This window comes from Magnolia sinica, chromosome 13, assembly GCF_029962835.1.
Source record: "Magnolia sinica isolate HGM2019 chromosome 13, MsV1, whole genome shotgun sequence".
Taxonomy (NCBI): Eukaryota; Viridiplantae; Streptophyta; class Magnoliopsida; order Magnoliales; family Magnoliaceae; genus Magnolia; species Magnolia sinica.
This window is the reverse complement of record NC_080585.1, coordinates 19,222,782-19,239,380: the sequence shown is the minus strand read 5'-3', so window position 1 is coordinate 19,239,380 and position 16,599 is coordinate 19,222,782. Positions and strand designations below refer to the sequence as shown.

Below are 16,599 nucleotides of genomic sequence, written 5' to 3'. Positions count from 1 at the left end.
CGCAAAACAACTGCCTCAAGAGGGGAGAGAAACTATAGGGTCATTCCACATGCAAGGTTCCGTAGATTTGGGCCCATGGATCAGTAATCCAAACCGCTTGTATGATGGGTCTCACTGAAATTGGAGATTATGGTGAAAATCTTTCCTAAAACATTGATTAATAAATAAGGAGATAATACAGCAGTGGTCCATATTCACTGAAAATATATCATTGCTAATTTAGAAAAAAAAAAAAAAAAAGGCAGAAAATATTATCACGATCAACGGGTGAGGATCTTCCTATCATGTTGTACCATATAACCATTTGAATATCACCAGATAATTACCCTCAAATTTACCGAATCTTGCGCATTGGTAATCTGTTCCATTATCAATAAACAGGGCCTCTAAATTGACTTTGGCCACTCAGACTGATGTAGGGCGTCGCTTACACTTTCATAGCCAAGATGGACTAGATAAGTCCCGATCAGAGGCCGGAAGTAATCAGGACTGTCAGAACTTTAAAATAACAGATTCTCACAAGCCAAACCGGAATTAGTTTTTTATGATTTAGAGTAGGAGAAGCTACTTTATTTCTTTTTTTATTTTCATTTTATTTGAAAGTCCAGGGAAGGTCACCCAAATTTCTGCATCAACAGATTTCTCACGAACATCAAGGTGGGTCCCACCTATATTGTAACTGCAAAACTTAAACGAGCGTATGAGTCCTTAGTGTTAAATACATCTAGGCCATGTAATTTGAATTCTTTGAGGGGGTTTGAAATCTAAGGTAAAAGGTTAGATTACATCTAAAATCCTTTGAAGAGTTGCATGTGTAACGTGTGTCACTGGACTATCTATCCATTGGGCACATGCCCCACTGATAATATCCCAAAACAATTAGATTATCAATTGTATCACTATAATTACTTTAATATGATGATCTGCGCCGTCCAAATATTGTACATATAAATCAACGGTTAAAAATCATTGGTTAGTCACTCAAATGTGACCTTGTGTTTGGGGCCCATCCAATACTTGAAATTTCATCATTTTCGGGGAAAGTATATATTTCAACCAGCTCATGACAATCATTGTGTCAAACATTACATGCTTATACTAATTAGAGATATTAAAGTTAACATTACATACTTATACTAATTAGAGATATCAAAGTTGATTTAGTAATTAAACTCAAACTACTTTTGAATTACAAGGAATTCTGAATCCAAGATACCAAACATAACAGAAAGATTTCCAATCAGGGGTTCCGAATCCACACTCCCAAACAGGCCCTTCCGTGGTTTCAAAACACCGCAACAAACGTATGGCCATTATGGCTGATTTCATGCCACCGGTAAATGAAACTTTAATAAATATACTTTTTTAATGCGGTACCGTAGAATATACTCCAATCCAAGCAGGCCCGTAATTTGATTAGTTAGTGATAAGGATACACTGAGCCCACACGTGTGGAGAGAAGTCTTCCATACCCGATCAGGATACCAAATATATGGAGAGTTCTTCATCTTATCTATCTCTCTAACTCTTCCTTTACTCTCCTTCTACTTCAACACTTCTTCTCTTGTAAAATCACCATAAATAAACAATAGATTGAAAAGGGCTGACACGATTTTGGGTGACAGCCTCTCTCTCTCTCTCTCTCTCTCTCTCTCGTTATGTTTCTGGATTTCTTCAGTTAGGTAGGAGTCTTAGAATGGATTGCTTGTATACAAGAGACTGATCTCTCATAGATTAAACACCATAAGAGAGATTTACATGCTATTATTCATCAATCACAACAGCCTTACAAGCATACGGAAATCTCTCTCATATCATATTCATGAAAATGAAAAAAGAAAAAAGAAAATAAAAACAGCAAATGAGCACACAAAGCATGATATAAACCACAACATTCACCAACTACATATTCAACCTAAAGGTATATGTAATCCTAGATTGAAAAAGGACTTGCTAGTTTTGGACCCAAACGATGTGATCCTGAGGGAGGAAATGACAGATAGGAACAGACCCTGGTTTCACCTTCAGTAGTTGGAATGATATGTGTCTGGGGTTCCATGACGAAGTGTCCTCATGACACACCGCAAGTGCCTTGACCTTTGAACCGTCCGTCCCTATGGTCGGGACAATGTAAGCGCTCGTAGAGAGCGTCTCATGGCGGTAGTACACTGGGTACACATGTTTTGGGGTGGCAAGTCATGGATTTTGGGCCTCTCATCTTTTGAACCCCTGGTTCAATGGTGTATAGTTGGTTCGACGTGTCCTTTTCCATGGTCGTCACCAACACCTGGGCATTAGTTCCCATCTTCGATACCGTAAAGTCGATCATGGATTCTATTGATGTCGCGCAATATCTGTCTTCATCCTTAGTTGCGGGCTCAGTGCATGCTTGGAGGGTTTCCTTGATCGCTTTAGCTTCTGTCGATTTGGGTTTGATGGAGAAATTGTTTAAGACCTCAGGCAACTTTTTTCCATCAAGTGGTGGGCCGCTTAGTGGCCTGTGTTCATATTGACTTCTGGATTTCCCTTGTGGCCTGTGTTCATATTGACTCCAACCTTCGGTTTGCCTGTCTTCTCGTTGATAAAATCTTCAGTCAATGTAATAACAGCAAGAGTTAGCATGATTAATATTATTAGAGAATTTTTGCTGAGTCGACTCAGAACACATCTGCCGGGTTGATTAAACTGGAGAGAGCTGATTCGTATCATAAGACTCCACAATTCACTGACTCAAGGAGAACCTATTGAGTTTCGAGGGATCTGAGATGGAAAGTAATTTTTATCACGACCCATCTGCTTCATGGTGATCCTTGGAATCGTGCAACAAAACATGTTGCGTGCAGCAATCAGAACCGTTTATTTGACCAGCCATTGCATGGAAGGGTCAGACTGCAAAAATCCAGCCGATAAACCATCCTATTGGTCGCTGCAGATGGACAACTAAGACAAATTCGATCGAGTAATGGTCCATCACTGAGAGGAAAGACATGACAAAAGATCAAGACGGTCCAACCACTTTAAATTCCAACCATCTAACCAACCACACGGTGCCCCACCAAATAAACGCTCCAAATCATCAAAACATAATTACAGAGTGGCCCACACTTCATTAAACTTCCATTCTGACAATAGCATCTATGTGATAAAATGGGCCGAGACCCGTTGTGGGAAAAACCCATGAGATTTAAAAACAAGGATTGATTCCTGACTCACCCAGGTTGAAGAAATCTCGTATAGCACTTGGCATTGGAGTGTTTGGCAGCACCTTCTGCCAATAAGCCTCGGATGGTGACGTCGCATGGCTTCCAACTGCAGCCGCAGTGAGCTGTTACATTAAAAATGCTCATTAGCCAGCCATCAACGAAATCGGATTTACTCGGTATGCTAAGCTTAGCATACCGAGTTACTCATTACGCAATCAGATTCTGCAATGAACACAATCCAAATAACACCAAGTAAGAAAGCGAAAAAATCTATAAGTTGAAAATAAGGAGCTGTTATTACCAGATAAGCTAGTCCAGCAAAGGAGAAGAAACACAGGCATCTATCCATGTTGTGAGAGAGGACAGTTGATGTGGTTCATAGAATAGAACGGTGAGCCTGATTTATAAAGCCCATGGCGCAGCAGTCAAATTCGACTTTTTTTTGAAACCTCTGTGTATAATAAACAATACAAAACAGACAAAGGGTATTCGGGCAGGACCTGATACAAAAATAGAAGGCTGGCCTATCTATCATATCCTATCATATCCTGTACATGAAAACACTATCAATGCTCTCTAATAGAGCCGAACCTTCTTATCTAAAAAATACAGGCCCTTAACAAGTCGGGGTAAGCTAGCAGCCTCCCGGAAAGTTCGGTCCACCTGACTCCCACTCCCTTCTTTGGCCAACCTGTCTGCTGGGCCATTCCCTTCTCTCGAAATAAGGGAGACCTCGAAAGTACCCTGCTCCCATGGTCTCTAATTCGGCTCAGCCAGTAGTTCCATTTCCAGGAGCAGCTGGACCTCTCATATGGAGTGAATCCACCACCCATCTAGAGTTGGATTCAAATACGACTGGATTAATACACCATGAATACACCAAATTGACATATTCTCATGCCATCAAATGCAATACATCACGCATGAGTGGATACACATAATGGGGTCAAAAATGCAGCCAGCACACACTTTGATATATGCGATTTAGGTGGTGCATAGGGTAGGCCCCACCGTGAATTCACCTTCATCGTGTGAGCGTCATTTGTATAAAAATGAACAAAGTGATCCGTCGATGGACGTTTAACATGCATGTGTGGCCACCAAGTGAACTGCCTTGGATCAATCTTCAGGTGGATGAACATCTATGGTGGTGCCCAGCAGATCAATGTTCCAGATCTATTGGACCATTGATCCGAATTTCCCTTGGTGGCCCTTTCAGACGTGCAAGATTGTTTATACCTTTAATATTGGCAATAGGACGGTAGTGTGTCTAAAAACGCCATGGTGGACTTAATGCTTCCCCGAGCCCATGTGTACATAAGCATTCTTCTATTTTGATTGCATAAAGGGTTGCTCAATGCTAGTTGGAAAACAATTTGATGTTTAGTTCAATGACACTGAAGTGGTTCGATGTCATCGACAGTCTATCGATGCCATTGAAGTATCGCACATAGTTACGTAAAATTGCACTTATTCCAATTGCGATTCTCCTAGAGGCTATAAATATGAGTGTAATTGAGATTAAGGTGTATCTTAGAATTTTTTAATTCATTCGTAGAGTATTCAAGATGCTTGTTCAAGTCAGATATTCTCTATCTCTTGTGATTTCTACTTTCATAGTGCATTATTATCACTTTGTGCTATGATTTTTTCTGAAAAAGGTTTTTCCACGTTAAATTCAGAGTCATCGCAGTAAAAAAAATAGGAGATGATTTCTAGTAGATTTCGAAATCTACTACATATGTGGACCTCAAGTTGATCATGTGTTTTGTCCATGCTGTCCATCCATATACGCCATTTGTACACCATAATCGAATTACATATGTATATAGGTGACCAGCATCAATCGTGAAATCTGGTTCGTTAATTACAATTCCAAGGTCCAATTACAGATTTTACTTAATACAATGTTTATCTTAGAGGAAGAATTTAATCCCAAACATGGGATTGGAGGGTCAAAATTCCATGGTATTTCCAAACATATAATAATGTTAATTCCACCTAAATGCACTTTCATACCATTTAATTATGCGTTCCTACGGGGCCGTAAAAGACACTCGGAAGAAAGCTCTGATGAGACCATAAATGAATCTTGGAAGAAAGCTCTGAACAGGAATCTTATAGGAGAGGCTTTTGAATTTTCAAAAGACCACATACAAGCAGTGGCTAACAAATAATGCAATTCTACACATCAGGTGGGCCATTGCACGACTCAGATTAATTAATAGCCAGAGAATCTTTGGTTAGACAAAAAGGGCTGGGTTTAGCCTAGGTCTGGCTTCAGTCCAGCCTACTTTTGACTGGGTTCAGTGACCGTAGATATGTCAAGACCCAGGCCTGCATTTGCATGGAGGATTCTTTAATTTTATTTTTTTATTTTTTTCAAAATAGGAAAATATCATTGTTAAGGAAAATTCTTACAAGTTTGGGGCAGGCTCCTGCAGAAAATAACGCCCGAGCCTCCCCAGATTTACAAAGCATTCACATGCAAACTGGCCGTGACCAAAAGGGACCCACCTATCATATCTATATATAAATAAAATTTTAAGAAATTTGAACTACGCCTAAACCTGTCCTATCAGGAACCAACTCCCAACGTGAGAAATAGGGGAGGTTAGAGACGCTCAGAAAATTCTAGTTCTGCTGATATGAACTACCCTAGTGGGCTAGACTGTCAGATCCAAGTAAAATCTCAATGTCTTTTTTCTCAATGGTTGCAAATGGACTGGGCCGGCCTCTCGACATTCATCGTACATGTACACGTTGTTGACTTTGGTTTGTAGCCATGGACATGATGTATAGCTTTTCTTGAGTGGAATGGAAATCACCATCATGTGAAAAATTCTCCCACGACCAGAGAAAGAAACTTGAGGTTCTTGTGGTGGTTGCGTGTCCCACTGCATCCCGATGCCTTATATATATATATATATATATATATATATATATATATATATATATATATATATATATATATATATAAAAGCATGCTCACCTGTGTACCTATGCACGTGCACACCCTTGCACACATATCACGGGCGTGTAATTTGAACAGTCCACATGATGCAACACCCCATGAAACTCCAAAGGATTAATTTTCACGCTGATTTAAAACTTTAGTAGGTCATAGCAAAGAGAGATGTAAATCAAGGGAGAAATTTTTTTATGTTTTTCATGGCTCACCGAAGTTTTGGATCAAAGTAAAGGAGCTCGTACTTAAGCATCGTGCGGCACAGGGCGCAGGAGACTAGGACTCATATATATATATATATATATATATATATATATATATATATATATATATATATATATATATATATGAAATGAAATGAAAACATGTATCGCTGTCAAAATTGGCAAACAGCAAGGCTTGTATCCATCACCCTACACGAATTCATAAAAATTACGTATAATTAAAATCATACCTTAACAATAATTATTTGTAGATACCTCACCCAGGCTAGCAACTTGATCAGACATGGATGACCCTTAGGAACATAACCTAAACCTCAATTGCAACTATTCCCCAAGCCTAACCCAAACTCTAACCGAGCCTGAACCATCACATTACTATAAAACCCTAACTCGAGCCATCATTCAAGCTAGAGTATGCCCAAAATCGATCCACTTCGAAGTTATTTCCAAATCAATTTCGAACCATTTTGAGCAAAATACCCAAAAACAGGCTTCGGGCCAACCCGAGGGTCCAAAAAAGGCCCACTAGCCAAGCGCTGAGAGAAATCACATCCGAGCGGTACTCTGACTACCGCCGGCAGCAATCGGATTACCGCCTTCTATCGACAGGTGTCTCCTCTGAGCACATAGCTGTCTCCCTTCCAAAAGTCAACTTCCTACAGAATTACCCCAAGGTTTACTCTATTTACCATCCTACCAAACCCAAAGAGCCTATAAAAGCATGCCACATGACACTCCTCTCCCCTCAACCAATTATAAGCTACTGTGTCCGCATTTACTCTCCATAAACCCTAAAATTACCAAAATGTCATCCTAAAAGGCTATAAATAGCCTTCGCCTCTCTTCATTTCACGCACCCAAGACCCAGCAAAAAAAACAACAATCATCCACCAAATCCCGAGAGAGAGAGAGAGAGAGAGAGAGAGAGAGAGAGAGAGAGAGAAATGGAGCATTTGAGTCCCCAATCCCTATCTTTAGCCTTCCCCTAGCCTCCTCCAAGCCATCCTCAACTCTTATGATCCTACCTAAGTCGATCCTCTCCGACCATAGTGCATCCTACATCCTAGCTACTTCAAGTGCAAGCCAAAGATCATTCCAGCAACATCATTTGCATTCATCGCATCATTATCTCGTTTCTCAACCCCCCTGCTTCTCTAAGTTGCCATTGAATGTATGCTCAGTGACTTGCCAAACACCAGATCCTGTCACATCAAAAACTCATGGTAGCCTAGTCATCTTTTAATACTATTTTAACATCATTACATTTGTTTCAAAAAGCCCTTCTAAACATTCTTGGACATATGCTCTGTGGCTTGCCGGAATCCTGGATCTTGCTACATCAGGAATCTGAGTTTGCCTAGTCATATTTCAACTTCATCATCCTATCTCTTAAGATTATTTTACCATACGGAGTAGAGACTATATATCTGTACAGGCAGAGAGGGTGCATAACACCTTCACTCTTTGTAATCGAGGTCTCTCACTCAAAATCTCTAAAATCGCAGATTAGGAGTCAATTTAAAGCAAGAGAGTTTTTGGATTCTCTGGCTTTACATATTCAGCAGGTTCTAGCCGATTGTGTGATTTTGAATTAAGTAGCTAGTGGCGACTTTAAGACTATTACATTAACAATCCAAGTTAGCCTGATCACCCATGTCATTCACCAAATCACCAAAACCCAACATAGGCGCATATTTCCCAGCGTTCACAGAATGGCGACTCCACTGGGGATTGTTAGAGCACACTAGCCAAGACCCAACTAAAAAATGTGTGGTACTCTAATCTTAAGAGATATTCTTCAAACATTTGCATCTAAAAAAAATCAATCTTTGTCTTACACTTGCTTGAGCATCAATCCTAGCTATGACTACCCGATCTCATGCAGCAATGGCTAGCCAAGAAGAAGAGCTAGCAGCTTTGCTAGCTCACAGATTCATCAGCTACTATGACTATGAACGAGATGTCTCAAAATCTCAAGGTAATGCAAGAACTACTACTTCACCTAGTACCAAGAATCATACCAAGCATGTAAGCACCACAACCTAATGCTCAAAATAATTCAATCCCACAACTTCCTCTCGCTTTCTCCCTTTCTCCACCAGTAAATTCCATTTTATCTTTTCCTAATGAATCAATACATGATCACCAACATCCTCCCACAAACGAGAACAACCTTTCCACACATATTCCAACACATCTTCCAGTACATTTTTCAGCACATCTCGCCGGAAATGAGAATCTTGTGATCAGGGTGATCACGAGTCTCGACAATTGGTGGTGGAGGATTACCATTAGGAACACGGAGCTGCCCTAGGGCCTCCGCTATGCGATCCACTAAATGATCTGTCATGCGATCGATGGAAGCCTGCAGCCCTTGCATGGCTTACTGATTCTCTCACCATGCTGTTTCGAAAGCGGTTAAAAGTTGATTCCATGAAGCACCGTCCATGGGATTCTTGCCCGACCCGTCGTTAGAAGCCATCGATCCAAGAAAAAATTTTGCTTTAATACCAAACTGACCCAGGGGAGGACGTGAGGTCGAGCATCGTCTTCCTCAAGAGGATAACTGTTCTGAATCCACGGAACCTCTCTGGACTCCTCATAGAGACTTCTCGAATCCACGAGGAAAGAAAGCAAGAAAATAGAAATAAATTCTAATAAATCTGAAATTGATTGATGAACGAAAAAAAATGAGTTCACACCCCTTTAAATAGGGATACCAAGCAATGGGAAAGAAATCAGAATCAAACTATATATGATTAAAACTCCTAGAATTTGCAACTTACTATAAGTGGTAGAAGGTCGTTATATCTACTAGTGCGCAAGGTTTTTGGCCAAAAATAGTAAGTGTCCTATCTGGCTTCACCAAGCTGTTCTCCTAATTTTCCTAAGCTCTTTTCGCGTTGGGTTCGACTCCTAAGGCCCAACGGATGAAGAGTTATAATCAAATTGAAACTTATTATTTATAATAAAAACGGAATTAAAATAGGAAAATTACCATCGATCTGGCGGTATTTCAAAAATATGGCTTAGGCAACCAAACATAGCAGGCTTGGGTGGCTAAAGTAGCTCGTTCTACCCCAAAATCATATATTTTACGTCCAATAACTCATTTCAGATTGCGAGATACGCCTGATTTAAGGTCCGACGGTTTGGATCACTTCAGTCTTTAACCGAGCCTTTTTTGATCCATCTTGGCCATATAACTGTCTGCGACCCTCTCTACATCACATTTGTAAGCCAATTCATTTTGAAAAGACAGGAGCAAAGGTGGTTGGGCACGTGGATCCAGATCCGGCAGGCATGTTCACCTAGATCGTTCCTGTAGAGAAGTTCAAGTTCTGTGTAACTTCTCTGGGCTTGGCGATGGCGTAAAAGAAAGATAGAGTGTGCATGAGAAGCGTTGATTGAAGCTATGATATGATATAGAGATAAGAGAAGAGGGCAGAAAGATATACGGTTGAAGATTGAAGGCATGGTAGAGATTGTTGTCAGATGCCTTTAAATTTGACATATTTGCGCTGCTCGACAGGTCGAGAGCCTGGCTCGACCAGTCGAGTAAGCTGCTCGAGTCAAAGTCCAGCGTGCTATTATTTTTGGTGTCCAGGCTGCTCGACCAGTCGAGGGGATGACTCGACCGATCGAGGGGGTCCCTCGACCAGTCGAGGTCTCGGCTCGACCAGTCGAGGTTATGCAAATCCTACGCGGACTGCGTAAATTTGAGGTGGTTTCCGGACTTTTCAAAAGGAGGTGCGTAAGTGGAGTTTCCTAAACTATAAATAGGGGTCCTTAGGGCTATTTTAAAGTATTCTAAGGATTTCTAAAAGTTTTTCAAGGGTTCCTAAAAAGGTTTTAGGGTTATCAAAGGGTGTAGCAAGGGTGAGATTTGAGGTTGTTCGAATCGGGTAAGTCATCTCTCTTGTAATTTCTATTTCATATGGATTTCTATCGCTTTGTGCCGTGATTTTTTCCTATAAGGGTTTTCCATGTTAAATCTTTATGTTCTCTTGTGAATGCTTGACGTTATTGGATTGCTATCCTAGATCTAGATCTATGTGATTCCACAACAAAAATCCCCAACATTCTTCTCTTATTCAGGTCAGTAGAAAAAAACAGTCGCTTGTTCTTTGAATGGTCTAGTTACATGGTGAATCCAAAGTGGGCAATGCTTGGATATGTGGGTCGCACCATCCAAATTAATCAATTAAAGACTGTGCTGGCCCCTTATTTGCTCGAGTATGATCAGTGCTTTTATTTTTATTTTTATTTTTTAATGCAACATACTCTATTTAAAAAAGGCCGAATCATTGCATACCATAAGTTGATAATACCAATCTCAAGATAAAATCTTTCAAATCGGCCATCTTATTCACTGTTCATTTTACATATATAAGAGGATTGTGAAGTAAGTGGGGCCAACTGTGATGTTTACGAGAAGTCTACCTTGTCCGCCCATTTTGCTGGTTTATGTTAGGATTTGAGCCTAAAAGTGAGGCAAAACAACAGAAAACAATAGGGATTAAACGCCTACCATAGAAACATTCGTGGGTCAAGGAAGTTTTGAATAAGGCTAATATATGTGTTTTCAGTTCGACATTATGGAAAATTTGGATGTCATATAAATATCACCATGGAATCCAAGAATGTTTCAGTGGTGGACATTTAATCATCACTATTTCTTGTCATGTGGCCCACATGAGTTTTCTTACTTATTTTTGGGCTCATGTCTTGATTAATGTAAGCTAACAAAACACATTGAGAGATTGGATTTTGTTGTGGGAAAAATATATTGACCAATAAGATAAGGTTAGGTCGGCCGATAACCAATGCAATCAAAGACTCTATTCCTAGTCTTGACTCGAGTTGGAAGCCAAGTCATACTCGATTTCCTGACCGCCCTCAAGAGCAGGTCGGAGGACCCACTAATAAACTCGATGCTAGAAAGGGCTCAACCATGATTGACCTAGAGGAGTCAGGTTGGTGCACCCCCAAGTCGGCTGCTTCTGCTAATTCTGACCTGGTCTCAACAGTGTCTACCTGAGGTTCCAGTCGAAGATCTACGATACAGCTGCGATATGGACCCGCCTAAGATCTTATCCGATGATCTTAGGGGATGCTCACCACACATACGAGATCTGAATTCCTCTAAAACACATCCCTAGCTACCAAATAAAGAAATCTCCTTTACGTTACCGCCTTTCCTCCACTATAAATAGGAGCATTTCTAATAGGGAAAGGTACGCACAATCTAAAGCATAAAACCATGTTTACAACTAGACCTAGATTTCCTACTTGACTTAAGCATCGGAGGGGCCCCTGTGGCAGCCAGGGTCTCCTTTTGTTTGTTCATTATGCAGGTATTTGAAGGTCCAGGGAAGGTCACCTGAATTTTTGCATCAACAGATTTCTCTCACAAACACCAAGGTGGGTCCCACCTATATTGTAACTGCAAAACTTATATGAGCTCATATGAGTCCTTAGTGTTAAATACCATCTAAGCCATGTAATTTGAATTATTTGAAGGGGTTTGAAATCTAAGGTGAAAGCTTGGATTACATCTAAAATCCTTTGGAGAGTCACATGTATAGTATATAAGTGTGACACTGGACTATCTATCTATTGGGCACATGGCCCACTATTGATATCTCAAAACAATTAGGTTATCAATTAATTATCACTATAATTACTTTAATATAATGATCTGTGCTATCCAAATATTGTCCATGTAAATCAATGGTTAAAAATCGTTGGTTAGTGACTCAGATGTGATATTGTGTTTATGGCCCATCCGATACTTGAAATTTCATCATTTTCGGGCAAAGTATATATTTCAACCGGCCCATGACAATCATTGTGTCAAACATTACATACTTATACTAATTAGAAATATTAAAGTTGATTTAGTAATTAAACTCAAACTACTTTTGAATTACAAGGAATTCTGAATCCAGGATACCAAACGTAACAGAAGGATTTCAAATCCGGGGGTTCCGAATCAACACTCCCAAACAGGCCCTTACGTGGTTTCAAAACACAGAAACAAACGTATGGCCATTATGGCTGATTTCATGCCACCGGTAAATGAAACTTTAATAATTATACTTTTTTAATGCGGTACCGTAGAATATACTCCAATCCAAGCAGGCCCGTAATTTGATTAGTTAGTGATAAGGATATACTGAGACCACACGTGTGGAGAGAAGTCTTCCATGCATGATCAGCATACCAAACATATGGAGAGTTCTTCATCTTATCTCTCTCTAACTCTTCTTTTACTCTCCTTCTCCTACTTCAACACTTCTTCTCTTGTAAAATCACTATAAATAAACAATAGATTGAAAAGGGCTGACACGATTTTGGGTGAAAGCCTCTCTCTCTCTCGTGATGTTTCTGGATTTCTTCAGTTAGCTAGGAGTCTTAGAAAGATGTTTCGACTGTAACATGGATTGCTTGTATGCAAGAGACAGATCTCTCATAGATTAAACACCATAAGAGAGATTTACATGCTATTATTCATCATTCACAACAGCCTTACAAGTATGCTGAAATCTCTCTCATATCATATTCATGAAAAAGAAAAAAAAAAAAAAAAAAAAAACCAGCAAACGAGCACACAAAGCATGATATTAACCACAACATTCACCAACTAAATATGCAACCTAAAGGTATATGTAATCTTAGATTGAAAAAGGACTTGTTAGTTTTGGACCCAAACTATGTGATCCCGAGGGAGGAAATGACATATAGGAACAGACCCTGGTTTCACCTTCAGTAGTTGGAATGATATGTGTTTAGGGTTCCACGACGAAGTGTCCTCGTGACACACCGCGATTGCCTTGACCTTTGAACCGTCCGTCCCGACCAACGGGACAACGTAAGCACTCGTGTCGAACTCATGGCAGTAATACACCGGGTACACATATGCTTGGGGGTGGCAAGCTACTAACTTTGGGCTCCTCATCTTTTGAACCCCTGGTGCAATGGTGTACACTTGGTTCGATGTGTCCTTTTCCACCGTTGTCACCAACACCTGGACATCTGTTCCGATCTTCGATACTGTAAAGTCGATCATGGATTCTATTGAAGTCGTGCAATATCTGTCTTCACCCTTGCCTGCGGGCTCGGTGCATGCTTGGAGGGTTTCCTTGATCTCTTTAGCTTCTGGCGATTTGGGTTCAATGGAGAACTTGTTTAGGATCTCAGGAAGCTTTTTTACATCAAGCGGTGGGCCGCTTAGTGGCCCGCGAGGGACTGTGGACCCAGTAATGGCCTTGGAGAAGATTAAGTTCATCTTAGCACCTGTGTGCAAATCCTTCTTAAGGAAGTAGGCTATGCCCTTTTGATCACGGAGCTGATCAGCTGCATCGGTAAAGTTTTTATTACAAAGGTAGGGGGAGAGCCGGGGAATTATGGCACCTATGTTCACATTGACTCCACCCTTGGGTTTGACCCTCCCTACGTCAATGGTGGTGCCTGTCTTCTCGTCCATCAAATCTGCAATCCATGTAATAACAGCAAGAGTTAGTTGTAGTCACAGCATGGTTATTATTAGAGAATTTTTTCTGAGTCGACTCAGAACACATCTGCCGAGTTTGTTAAACTCGAGAGAGCTAATTCGTATCATAAGACTTACAACTCACTGAGTCAATGAGAACCAGTTGAGTTTCTAGGGATCCAAATGATCTTGTCCTGTGAATTGTGATGGAAAGCAATTTTATCATGACCTATGTGCTTCATTGAGATCCCTGGAATTGTGCAACAAAACATGTTGCGTGCAGCATTCAGAACCGTTTATTTGACTAGCCATCGCATGGAAGGGTCAGACTGCAAAAATCCAGCCGATAAACCATCCTATTGATGGCTGCAGATGGACAACTTAGACAAATTCGAGTAATGGTCCATCACTGAGAGGAAAGACATGACAAAAGATCAGGACCGTCCAACCACTTTAAATTCCAACCATCTAGCCAACCACACGGTGCCCCACCAAATAAACGCTCCAAATCATCAAAACATAATTACTGAGTGGCCCGCACTTCATTAAACTTCCATTCTGACAATAGCATCTATGTGATAATTAAAATGGGCCGAGACCCGTTGTGGGAAAAACCCATAAGATTTAAAAACAAGGATTGATTCCTGACTCACCCAGGTTGAAGAAATCTCGTATAGCGCTTGGCATTGGAGTGTTTGGCAGCACCTTCTGCCAATAAGCCTCGGATGGTGACGTCGCATGGCTTCCAACTGCAGCCGCTGTAAGCTGTTACATTAAAAATGCACATTAGCCCGCCATCAACGAAATCGGATCGCGTACTGAGTTACTCATATGCTTTTATGGTACTAAGTAAATTCTGTTGGCCCACTGTAAATGCATGTTGTTTATCTATGCCATTCATCCGTTTTTCCAGCTCATTTTAGATGATGAGTCCAAAATGAAGAGTATACAAAGCTTAAGTGGATCACACCATAGGAAACAGTTGGAATAATGATTTCCATCGTTGAAACCTTTCTAAGGCCCATGGTGATTTTTATCTGTCATCCAACCTGTTCTTAAAATCACAAAAACATAAATAAAAGGAAATCACAAATATCAGCTTGATCCAAAATTTTTGTGGTCCCCAATTATAAGTTTTCAATGGTAGATGTTCAATTCAAACTGTTTCCTGTGTTGTGATCCAATTTAGATTTGGATATACTTCATTTTTAAGCTTAAGCCTTAAAATTATATGTTAAATTTTATGGACGGAGTGGATAAAATATATAAATCAAGGTGGACCTCACAGAGTTTACTCAGTATATATGCTAAGCTTGGCATACTGAGTTACTCATTACGCAGTCAGCTTCTGCAATGAACACAATGCAAATAACACCAAGTAAGAAAACGAAAAAATCTAAGTTGACAATAAGGAGCTGTTATTACCAGATAAGCTAGTCCAGCAAAGGAGAAGAAAGACAGGCATCTATCCATGTTGTGAGAGAAAGAGGGACAGTTGGTGTGGTTCATAGAATGGAACGGTGAGCCTCATTTATAAAGCCCATGGCGCAGCAGTCAAGTTCGACTTTTTTTTTTTTTTTCGAAACCTCTACGTATAATAAACAATACAAAACAGACGAAGGCTATTCGGGCAGGACCAGCTACAAAAAAAGAAGGCTGGCGTACCTATCATATCCTGTACAAGAAAACCCTATCAATGCCCTCTAATAGAGCCGAACCTTCTTACCTGGAAGATACAGACTCTTAACAAGTCGGGGTAAGCTAGCTGCCTCCTGGAAAGTTCGGTCCACATGACTCCCACTCTCTTCTTTGGCTAACCCGTCTGCTGGGCCATTCCCTTCTCTCGAAATAAGGGAGACCTCCAAAGCACCCCTGCTTCCGTGGTCTCTAATTCGGCTCAGCCAGTACTTCCATTTCCCGGAGCAGCTGGACCTCTCATGGAGTGAAACCACCACCCATCTAGAGTTGGATTCAAATACAACTTGATTAATATACCAAATTGACATATTCTCGTGCCATCAAATGCAGTCGGTCCGGATATCACACATGAGTGGATACACATAATGGGGTCCAAAATGCAGCCAACACACATTTTAATATATACGATTTAGGTGGTGCATAGGGTATGCCCCACCGTGAATTCACCTTCATTGTGTGAGCATCATGTGTATAAAAATGAACAGAGTGGTCCGTTGATGGACGTTTAACATGCATGTGTGGCCACCAAGTGAACTGCCTTAGATCAATCTTCAGGTGGATGAACATCTGTGGTGGTGCCCAGCAGATCAATGTTCCAGATCTGCTGGACCATTGATCTGAATTTCTCTTGGTGGCCCATGCAGACGTGCAAGATTGTTTATACCGTTAATATTGGTAATAGGACGGTCGTGTGTCTAAAAACACTGTGGTGGACTTAAAGCTACCCTGCGCCCATGCGTACATGAGCATTCTTCTATTTTGAATGCATCCAAGGGCTGCTCAATGCTAGTTGGAAAATGTTTTGATGTTTAGTTCAATGACATTGTAGTGGTTCAATGTCATCGGCAGTCTATTAATGCCATTGAAGTATCGCATATAGTTACACAAAATTGCACTTATTCCAATTGTAATTCTCCTAGAGGCTATAAATATGAGTGTAATTAAGATTAGAGTGTATATCAGAGTTTTCTAATTCATTCGTAGGGTATTCAAGGGTTTATAAGAAAGATT

General features: G+C 40.5%; 1 protein-coding gene and 1 long non-coding RNA gene across 3 annotated transcripts in view; both read right to left on the bottom strand.

The window, feature by feature from the left end:
• Positions 1 to 16,599, bottom strand: part of LOC131223094 (BURP domain-containing protein 3-like) — a 56,383-nt gene that overhangs the window by 11,982 nt on the left and 27,802 nt on the right. The gene's annotated exons all lie outside the window — the stretch shown is intronic.
• Positions 2,532 to 15,488, bottom strand: LOC131223098 (uncharacterized). The gene is made up of 3 exons (XR_009160288.1): positions 15,221 to 15,488; positions 3,214 to 3,406; positions 2,532 to 2,588 (listed from the first exon to the last, which is right to left on the bottom strand). It is a non-coding gene; the product is annotated as an uncharacterized LOC131223098 (long non-coding RNA).